The sequence below is a fragment of the Bactrocera dorsalis genome, unplaced genomic scaffold (assembly GCF_023373825.1).
Source record: "Bactrocera dorsalis isolate Fly_Bdor unplaced genomic scaffold, ASM2337382v1 BdCtg387, whole genome shotgun sequence".
Taxonomy (NCBI): domain Eukaryota; kingdom Metazoa; phylum Arthropoda; class Insecta; order Diptera; family Tephritidae; genus Bactrocera; species Bactrocera dorsalis.
The window spans coordinates 1-10,275 of NW_026038438.1; the positions used below are offsets into that span (position 1 = coordinate 1).

At 35.9% G+C, this 10,275-nt stretch overlaps 2 pseudogenes; one reads left to right on the top strand and one right to left on the bottom strand.

The window, feature by feature from the left end:
* Positions 1-30: 30 nt before the first annotated feature.
* LOC125780279 (NADH-ubiquinone oxidoreductase chain 4-like) lies at positions 31-1,005 on the bottom strand (annotated as a pseudogene).
* Positions 1,006-1,321: 316 nt separating this feature from the next.
* On the top strand, positions 1,322-3,053 carry LOC125780280 (NADH-ubiquinone oxidoreductase chain 6-like; annotated as a pseudogene).
* The last annotated feature ends 7,222 nt before the right edge of the window (positions 3,054-10,275 follow it).

Below are 10,275 nucleotides of genomic sequence, written 5' to 3' on the forward strand. Positions count from 1 at the left end.
TCATATGTAATATTAGCTAAACAAAATAACCCAGACGAACATAGCCCGTGAGCAATCATTAAAGTATAAGAACCACAAAGACCTCAATAAGTTAAAGTTATTAAACCCCCTAAAAACAATTCCTATATGAGCAACTGATGAATAAGCAATTAAAGCCTTTAAATCAGTTTGACGCAAACAAACCAAACTAATTAAAACTCCTCCCACAAGTCTAATTCTAACTCACACATAATTATATTTAATACCTCTTAACTGCAAAAAAGAAAAAACTCGTAATAAACCGTAACCACCTAACTTAAGTATAATACCAGCTAAAATTATTGACCCTGAAACCGGAGCTTCAACATGAGCCTTAGGAAGTCACAAATGAACTAAAAATATAGGTATTTTAACTAAAAAAGCTAAAATTAAAGATAAATATAACAGATCATAATTAAATATATAATTACTCATAAAATAAAATTTATTGTATTTAAATTATTATATAAATAAAAAATTCCAACCAACATAGGTAAAGAAACCAATAATGTATAAAATAGTAAATAAACCCCAGCCTGAAGACGCTCTGGCTGATACCCTCAACCCAAGATTAAAAATAAAGTAGGAATTAATCTTCTTTCAAAAAATAAGTAAAATATAAACAGATTCATTCTTCTAAAAGTTAACACCAAGAAAATCAACAAAATCAAAACATTAAATAAAAATAAATTTTTATAATTATTGTACTTATAAACAGACTCACTAGCACTAATTATAAGAGTACAAATTCAAAGTCTCAATAAAATAAGACCACAGGAAATAACGTCAAACCCTAAAAAATATGAAATATTTACAAAATAATTAGTACAATAATTTAAAATAATGAAAACAAAAGTTACAATAAATAATAAATTCTGAACCATTCAAAATAAACCATTCATAAAACAAATAGGACTAATAAAAAGTATTATAAAAATCAATTTTAACATTGTAATACATTAAACGATTGAAAATAATCATTCCCATGTGTACGAATTATAGAAACTAAAATTGAAAGGCCCAAAGCACCTTCACATACTCTAAAAGTTAAAAATATTATACTAAAAAATCTTCTATAATCCATTAAATTTAAGTAAATGAACAAAAGAAAAAATAAACTTAATACAATATATTCCAAACTTAAAAGCATAGATAATAAATGCTTACGATTAGAAACAAAAACAAAAATCCCTATTAAAAATAAAAAACAAGGTAATCCTCAATATAAACTCATTAACATTAGTTTTAATAGTTTAATAAAAACATTGGTCTTGTAAACCAAAAATAAGATTTTGTCTTTTAAAACTTCAAGAGAAAAGAAATAACTTTATCATTAATCCCCAAAATTAATATTTTAAATAAACTACCTCCTGAAATTATACAACTCTTCTTATATTCTTCAACACTAATCTCAAGATTAATTTTTATTCAAATAAATCACCCCTTAGCAATAGGATTAATACTATTAGTTCAAACATTACAAATTTGTTTAATTACTGGACTAATAGCTAAAAGATTCTGATTTTCATATGTCTTATTTTTAATTTTTTTAGGAGGTATACTAGTTCTATTCATTTATGTAACTTCCCTAGCATCAAATGAAATATTTTCACTTTCCATAAAATTAACAACTATCTGTATAATAATTATATTAACTACTACACTAATTGCCGCATTTTTAGATAAAATATCTACATCTTCATTTATCCAAAATTTAGAAATACAACCTTTATATAACTTTAACTTAACCGTCTCTGAAAACTCTTTAAGTCTCCATAAACTATATAATTACCCAACAAACTTTATTACTATTTTATTAATAAACTATTTATTAATTACATTAATCGCAGTAGTAAAAATTACTAAATTATTTTATGGACCTCTTCGACAAATAAACTAATGAACAAACCTTTACGAACCCAACACCCCTTATTTAAAATTGCAAATAATGCACTAGTAGATCTTCCAGCCCCAATTAATATTTCAGCATGATGAAATTTCGGGTCATTACTAGGTTTATGTTTAATCATTCAAATTCTAACAGGATTATTTTTAGCTATACATTATACTGCAGACATCAACTTAGCATTCAATAGTGTAAATCACATTTGCCGTGATGTAAATTATGGATGATTATTACGAACTCTTCACGCCAACGGTGCATCATTTTTCTTCATTTGTATTTACCTACATGTTGGACGTGGAATCTACTACGGATCTTATTTATTCACTCCTACCTGATTAGTAGGAGTACTAATTTTATTCCTAGTGATAGCAACAGCATTCATAGGATACGTATTACCCTGAGGTCAAATATCTTTTTGAGGTGCCACAGTTATTACTAATTTATTATCGGCTATCCCCTATTTAGGAATTGATTTAGTTCAATGGGTATGAGGAGGATTCGCTGTAGATAATGCCACACTTACACGATTCTTTACATTCCACTTCATCTTGCCATTTATTGTACTAGCAATAACCTTAATTCATTTATTATTCCTCCATCAAACAGGATCTAATAACCCCATCGGATTAAATTCTAATATTGATAAAATTCCCTTCCACCCCTACTTCTCATACAAGGATATTGTAGGATTTGTTATTATAATCGCTGCACTAATTCTATTAACACTAATTAATCCCTATTTATTAGGAGATCCAGATAATTTCATTCCTGCCAACCCATTAGTTACCCCAGTGCATATCCAACCAGAATGATACTTCCTATTTGCTTACGCAATTCTACGATCTATTCCAAATAAACTTGGAGGAGTAATTGCTCTAGTCCTCTCAATTGCCATTTTAGCAATTCTTCCATTCTATCACTTAAGAAAATTTCGAGGTATCCAATTCTACCCTATTAACAAAATCTTATTTTGAACTATAGTTGTCACAGTAATTTTATTAACATGAATTGGAGCACGACCAGTAGAAGAACCTTATGTATTAGTAGGACAAATCTTAACTGTAATTTACTTCTTGTATTACATCATTAACCCATTAGTAAATAAATGATGAGACAATTTAATTAATTAGTTAATGAGCTTGAACAAGCGTATGTTTTGAAAACATAAGATAGAAATCAACTTTTCTATTGACTTTACTAAATTTTATTAACCACATATAATAAATCAACATTAACTTTAACCCAATAATAAATAATAAAAAGTTTAATGAAAAAGGTAAAAAACTCTTTCAAGCTAAATATATTAATTTATCATAACGAAACCGAGGTAAAGTCCCCCGAGCTCAGATGAAAACAAATGAAATAAATGTTAACTTAACATAAAATATAACATTAAATACATCACAACCTAAAAAAATTACACAAAATAGCATACTCATAAATAAAATTCTAGCATATTCAGCTATAAAAATTAAAGCAAAACCCCCTCTTCTATATTCAATATTAAACCCAGAAACTAACTCCGATTCACCTTCTGCAAAATCAAAAGGAGTACGATTAGTTTCAGCTAAACAAATACAAAATCAAACCAAACTAATAGGAAATAAAATTACCAAAAATCAAATACTTTTTTGATAATAAAAAAAGTCTAAAATATTATAACTTCCAATTAAAAATACAAAAGATAATAAAACTAATGCTATTCTAACTTCATAAGAAATAGTTTGTGCCACAGCCCGTAAACCCCCTAATAATGCATAATTAGAATTAGAAGATCAACCAGCAATTATAACAGTGTATACACCTAAACTAGTACAACATAAAAAAAATAACAAACCTAAATTAAATGAAAACAGCTTAACAAATAAAGGAATACATAATCAAGCAACCAAAGATAAAAATAAAGAAAAAATAGGAGAAAAATAATAAGAAATATAATTTGATAAAAGAGGATAAGTTTGTTCCTTAGTAAATAACTTAATCGCATCACAAAAAGGTTGAGGAATTCCTATCAACCCTACTTTATTAGGTCCCTTACGAATCTGAATATAACCTAGAACCTTCCGTTCCAAAAGAGTTAAAAAAGCCACTCTAACTAAAACACAAATTACCAAAATTAAACTCCCAATAATTGATAAAATAAATTCTATAAAAAACAAGTACTATTTGTAATATAAATTACATAAATAAATTCTAAATTTATTGCACTAATCTGCCAAAATAGTATAATATATTAATCATATTCCTTATATAAAATATTATTATTCTAATACCTGGTCCTTTCGTACTAAGATATAATATTGTTACAAAAAGTAGTATTAAGTTGTATTTGTATTGCTGTATGCATCCCTTATTATGAACAATAGTTGTAGGTATATGGAATAGCATTTGTCGAAACAATAGACGTCTGGCGCCGGACTGTCTGCTTGTCGAAACAATAGACATCTGGCGCCACAGCCGTCTGCTTGAACAATTGCAGAGTCTGGCGCCGCGGTTGTCTGCTTGTCTGCTTGCGTCTGGCGCCGTATAGCATTATGTTCTGGTAAATTCCAGACGCAATATTCTAGAAGACCACGTCGGCATCAGCGAGAAGTGCGTGGCTATATAAGCCGTGGCAACGCCAACGTAATCAATCAGTGCTAAGAGTAAACTGCTATAGTGTAGACGAGTTGTGAAATAAAGAGTTGTTGAATTAAATTAAACAGTGTTGATTTTATTTGTCAATCCAGAGATACGAACCTAACAAAGTAAACTAGCAAGAGTAAATTCGTAACAATTGGTGTCAGAAGTGGGATTGTCAAATAATCCAAATTCAAGATGGTTAAATTCGGAGAATTGAGAATTCAGCAATTAAAAAAGGAACTGGAGGAGCGTAATTTGCCGATAAGCGGGCAAAAGGCGGATCTGCAGGCACGATTACGTGAAGCAATGGAAGCGGATGGAATTAATGTGAACGAGTTCGAATTTGTTGGGCCAGAAACTTCTACAAAGGTAGAAGAGAAAGAAGAAGAACAACGAACATCATCAAGTGTAGACATGAACACGTTGTTATTGGCTATTAAGCAAATGGCAGAAAATGTAGTGCAAACAGAAAATCGTCTGGCACAGCAAATGGCAGAAAATGCAGTGCAAACAGAAAATCGTCTGGCCGAAAATGCAGTGCAGGCAGAAAATCGTCTGGCACAGCAAATAACGCAAATAGCTGAAAATACATCACAGTTAGAGTCTCGCCTTACACAACAAATAACTGAAAATAATACGCAGTTAGAAAAGCGTTTGGTACAACAGATTACAGAAAATAATACACAAGTGCAAGAGAAATTTTCAAAATTTGAAGACGAATTAAGCACAATAAAAAATGACGAAGAAAATTTAAAATCAGAATTTCTTCAACTGAGTAATCGTGTGCGAGAACTGCAACTACATGGCCCTGCACCATCTACAAATAATAAAAGATTGAAGGCACCCACATTCGATGGAAGTATTTCATTTCAAATTTTCAAACTTCAGTTTGAAAAGACAGCAATGGCCAATAATTGGAATGCAGCGGACAAGGTGGCGTCCTTGTTTGTATCATTGAAAGGACCTGCGGCAGAAATCCTTCAGACTATTCCAGACTGTGAACGGGACAACTATGAGGCATTGATGAGTGCGATAGAAAGACGATATGGTAGTGAGCACCGGAAACAAATATACCAGATCGAACTGCAAAATAGGGGTCAGAAGATGAACGAGTCATTACAAGAGTTCGCAACTGAAATCGAACGACTGGCTCATTTGGCAAATGCAGATGCACCTGTGGAATACATTGAGAGGGTAAAAATTCAATGTTTCATAAATGGAATTCGTGATGTGGACACCAAACGCGCCACATATGCATTGCCAAAAAGAACGTTTGCTGAAACGGTTTCGCACGCCCTCACACAGGAAACAGCTTCCCTACTAAGTAAACCAGCACACAAAGTACAAAGAGTTGAAATGGAACAACCGGCGCTGATGGAAGAAATATTGAAGACTCTGAAGACAATTGCTGCACCGCGAGTAAATACAACAGGAAGATGTTTCAACTGTGGAAAAGCGGGTCACTTTGCCCGAAATTGCAATATAAAAGTAAACCCATCAAAACGGAAACAACCAACAGATAACGAGGACGGAGCATCCACATCTCACAAGTCGTTAAACTAAAACGGAACAGTTCAAAGGGGCGTGAGCTGGTTCCCACAACTATTTGCCCCGCCATCTCGATATCACAAATAGGTCGCCATGACAACAATCTTACTATCAATGGCATCGTAAATGGACGACTGTCAACGCTTACTTTGAATACTGGTGCCACACATTCAATTATCCGACCGGATGTGGTAAGAGGAACGGTTGAACCATTAGTCGGTTGCAAGCTTCGAACGGCCACCGGAGAGGAAGCAGCTGTCGCGGGAAAAGTGTTTTGCGAAGTAATGATTGGTACCCTGGAAGTTAATCACACCTTCATCGTAGCAGAAATCACGGATGAAATTATAATGGGAGTAGATTTCATGATTGATCACGGGGTTACTTTGGATTTAAACAAGCAAATGCTGTTTTGCCAGAACATGGAGATGCCTATAAACACCGGATATGTGACCAACGTTGAAAGTAAGAGGGTGATTGTTGATGATAATCAGAGTATTCCACCAAAATCTGAGGCGATTGTACGGGCTAAAGTGTATGGAGGAGGTGGGACTGAAGAATTGTGGATTGTGGAACCAACAAAAATAGATACACCCATATTGGTAGGAAGAACGCTTGTGAAAATTAGAGAAGACGCCACCATTCCGGTCAGAGTAGTGAATGAATTCAACACGCCTATAAGGCTGAAGAAAGGAGCAGTAATTGGACAGTGCCAGAATATAAGTGCAATAGCACGATGCGAACGGTCAGAACAGAAGCCTACTATTGAGCCACAGCAGATAAGTCCTACACTCCTAAACAATTTGCTGAATGAGGTGCATGGAAATGAAAAATTAAAAGCAGAAAAACTATTAGAAAAATACGCATCCATATTTGCAAACGAAGGAAACAACACAGGAAGAACCGGCATTGTCAAACATCGCATAAATACTGGAGACGCTAAACCAATCCGGCAAGCTGCGCGTAGAGTTCCACTAGCAAAACGTGAAGATGCTAACAAAATTATTGAAGACATGCACAAAAACGGTGTAATCGAACCTTCAATAAGTCCATGGAGCTCACCTATCGTCTTAGTTAAAAAGAAAGATGGTAGCACCCGTTTCTGCGTAGATTATAGGAAGTTGAATGATGTCACAAGGAAAGACAGTTATCCTCTACCAAGAATCGACGATACATTAGACACCTTGTCTGGAGCGAAATGGTTTTCTACATTAGATCTACAAAGTGGATATTGGCAAGTCGAGATCGATGAATGTGACCGTGAAAAGACCGCTTTCAGTATGGGCGACGGGTTATGGGAATTCTCTGTGATGCCATTTGGGTTATATAATGCGCCTGCAACGTTCGAGCGACTGATGGAACATGTGTTAAAAGGACTCAACTGGAAGACATGTTTGGTGTATCTTGATGACATTATCATCATGGAAAAAAGTTTCGATGATCATCTGAAAAATCTAGAGGAAGTCTTTCAGCGAATAGCATCAGCTGGATTACGCTTGAGTCCCAAAAAGTGTTCATTATGGAAGAAGCAGGTCACATATCTCGGACATAAAGTGTCAACTGAGGGGATTCACACCGAGGAGGGAAAAATAAAAGCAGTTAAAGATTGGCCTCAACCCACCAACATACATGAACTCCGCAGCTTCCTCGGCTTATGCACGTATTACCGCCGTTTTGTACCTGGATTTGCGAACGTGGCTAGAAGTTTACATGATTTAACAAAGAAGAATCGCCCGTTTGTATGGCAGTTGGAACAAGAAAAAGCGTTTGAGCAGCTGAAAGAACTACTTTGTACGGCACCGATGTTAGCTTATCCAATACCTGGAAAGAAATTCATCCTGGATACAGATGCGAGCGCTTATGGAATTGGAGGTGTCCTGTCTCAGCTCATCGACGGACAAGAAAGAGTAATTGGGTATTACAGCAGAGTGCTCGGGAAACCAGAGAAAAACTACTGTGTGACGCGAAGAGAACTACTAGCTGTGGTGGAATGTGTAAAACATTTCCACAAGTATTTGTATGGACAACGATTCTTGCTGAGGACTGATCATGCAGCATTAAAATGGTTATTACAGTTTAGGAATCCGGAAGGCCAAATTGCACGATGGATCGAAAGATTACAGAATTACGACTTCGAAACGGAACATCGAAAGGGGATTCACCACAAAAATGCGGATGCATTATCACGTCGCCCTTGTCCACTGGAATGTAAACATTGCTCCAAATCAGAAGGAAAAGAAGGTATAATCGACGTGCGATTACTGAATATAGAACCTGAAGATGATTGGACTCCTCACCGCATCAGAATCAATCAGCTGGAGGACCCTGATCTTGCAAAGCTGATAATAGCCAAAGAAAATGGGGTACGACCACCAAAGGAACAAATAAGTAGCGAGAGTCCAACGGCAAAAGCATATTGGGCCCAATGGAACAGCATAAACCTCGTTAATGGATACCTTCATCGTACCTGGGAAAGCGAAGATGGCAAACAGTCTCGTCTGCTGATCATAGTACCGAAGTCCATGATTCCGAAAGTATTGAAAGAATATCACAATGGACCTAGTGGAGGGCACCTTGGAATTACAAAAACTATAGAGAAGATTAAACAACGGTTCTACTGGATCGGTTGTCGAGATTCCATAGCAGAATGGATAAGTAATTGCGTAGAGTGCATGGCAGCTAAAGGCCCTAAAGCCAAAAGTCGCGGTAGGCTACAACAGTACAACGTGGGATCACCACGAGTCGCAATAGATGTTGCAGGTCCGTTCCCAACCAGTACGGCCGGAAACAAATATCTACTGGTTGTCATGGACTATTTCAGTAAATGGCCAGAAGTATATGCCTTACCAAACCAAGAAGCGAAGACAGTAGCCGAAGCGTTTGTAGAAAATTGGATAACAAGGTTCGGAGTGCCCGTCGAATTACACTCAGATCAAGGCAGGAATTTCGAATCTTCCATTTTCTAAGAAGTCTGTACATTATTGGGCATCCACAAGACACGGACAACAGCGTTACATCCACAATCAGATGGGATGGTGGAGAGATTCAACCGAACGCTCGAAGAACATCTGCGGAAAATCGTTAATAAAGATCAACGGAATTGGGACAAGTGCATCCAGATGTTCCTGCTGGCGTATCGTTCAGCAAAGCACGAGACAACTGGTTACACGCCAGCAAAGATTATTTTCGGATCTGATCTGCGACTCCCTGCTGATCTTAAGTTTGGAACGAATCCTACAGCTGTAAGAAATGATGGAGATTATTGTTCTGCCTTAAAGGAAGAAATGAATGAATTGCATCTAATGGTAAGACAGCATACGCATCTGATGAGCAATAAGATGAAGGACCGGTTCGATCAAGCGGCAAATTCAAAAGGTTTTGAAGAAGGTGATCTGGTCCTGTTGTACAATCCACTTCGAAAGAAAGGCTTGTCCCCGAAACTGCAGACAGCCTGGGAAGGACCCTATATGGTGATGAAACGACTTCATGACGTGGTATACCGCATACAAAGAAATGGGAAAGCACGATGTAAAATGAAAGTAGTACATTTGGAGAGGCTCGCCCCATTTGGTTCAAGAGGATTTGTGCCTAATCGTGACGATTAGGCTTTAGTGGAGGGCAGTGTTACAAAAAGTAGTATTAAGTTGTATTTGTATTGCTGTATGCATCCCTTATTATGAACAATAGTTGTAGGTATATGGAATAGCATTTGTCGAAACAATAGATGTCTGGCGCCGCACTGTCTGCTTGTCGAAACAATAGACATCTGGCGCCACAGCCGTCTGCTTGAACAATTGCAGAGTCTGGCGCCGCGACTGTCTGCTTGTCTGCTTGCGTCTGGCGCCGTATAGCATTATGTTCTGGTAAATTCCAGACGCAATATTCTAGAAGGACACGTCGGCATCAGCGAGAAGTGCGTGGCTATATAAGCCGTGGCAACGCCAACGTAATCAATCAGTGCTAAGAGTAAACTGCTATAGTGTAGACGAGTTGTGAAATAAAGAGTTGTTGAATTAAATTAAACAGTGTTGATTTTATTTGTCAATCCAGAGATACGAACCTAACAAAGTAAACTAGCAAGAGTAAATTCGTAACAATATATTAAAAAAGAAACCAACCTGGCTTACGCCGGTCTGAACTCAGATCATGTAAGAATTTAAAAGTCGAACAGACTTAACATTTCA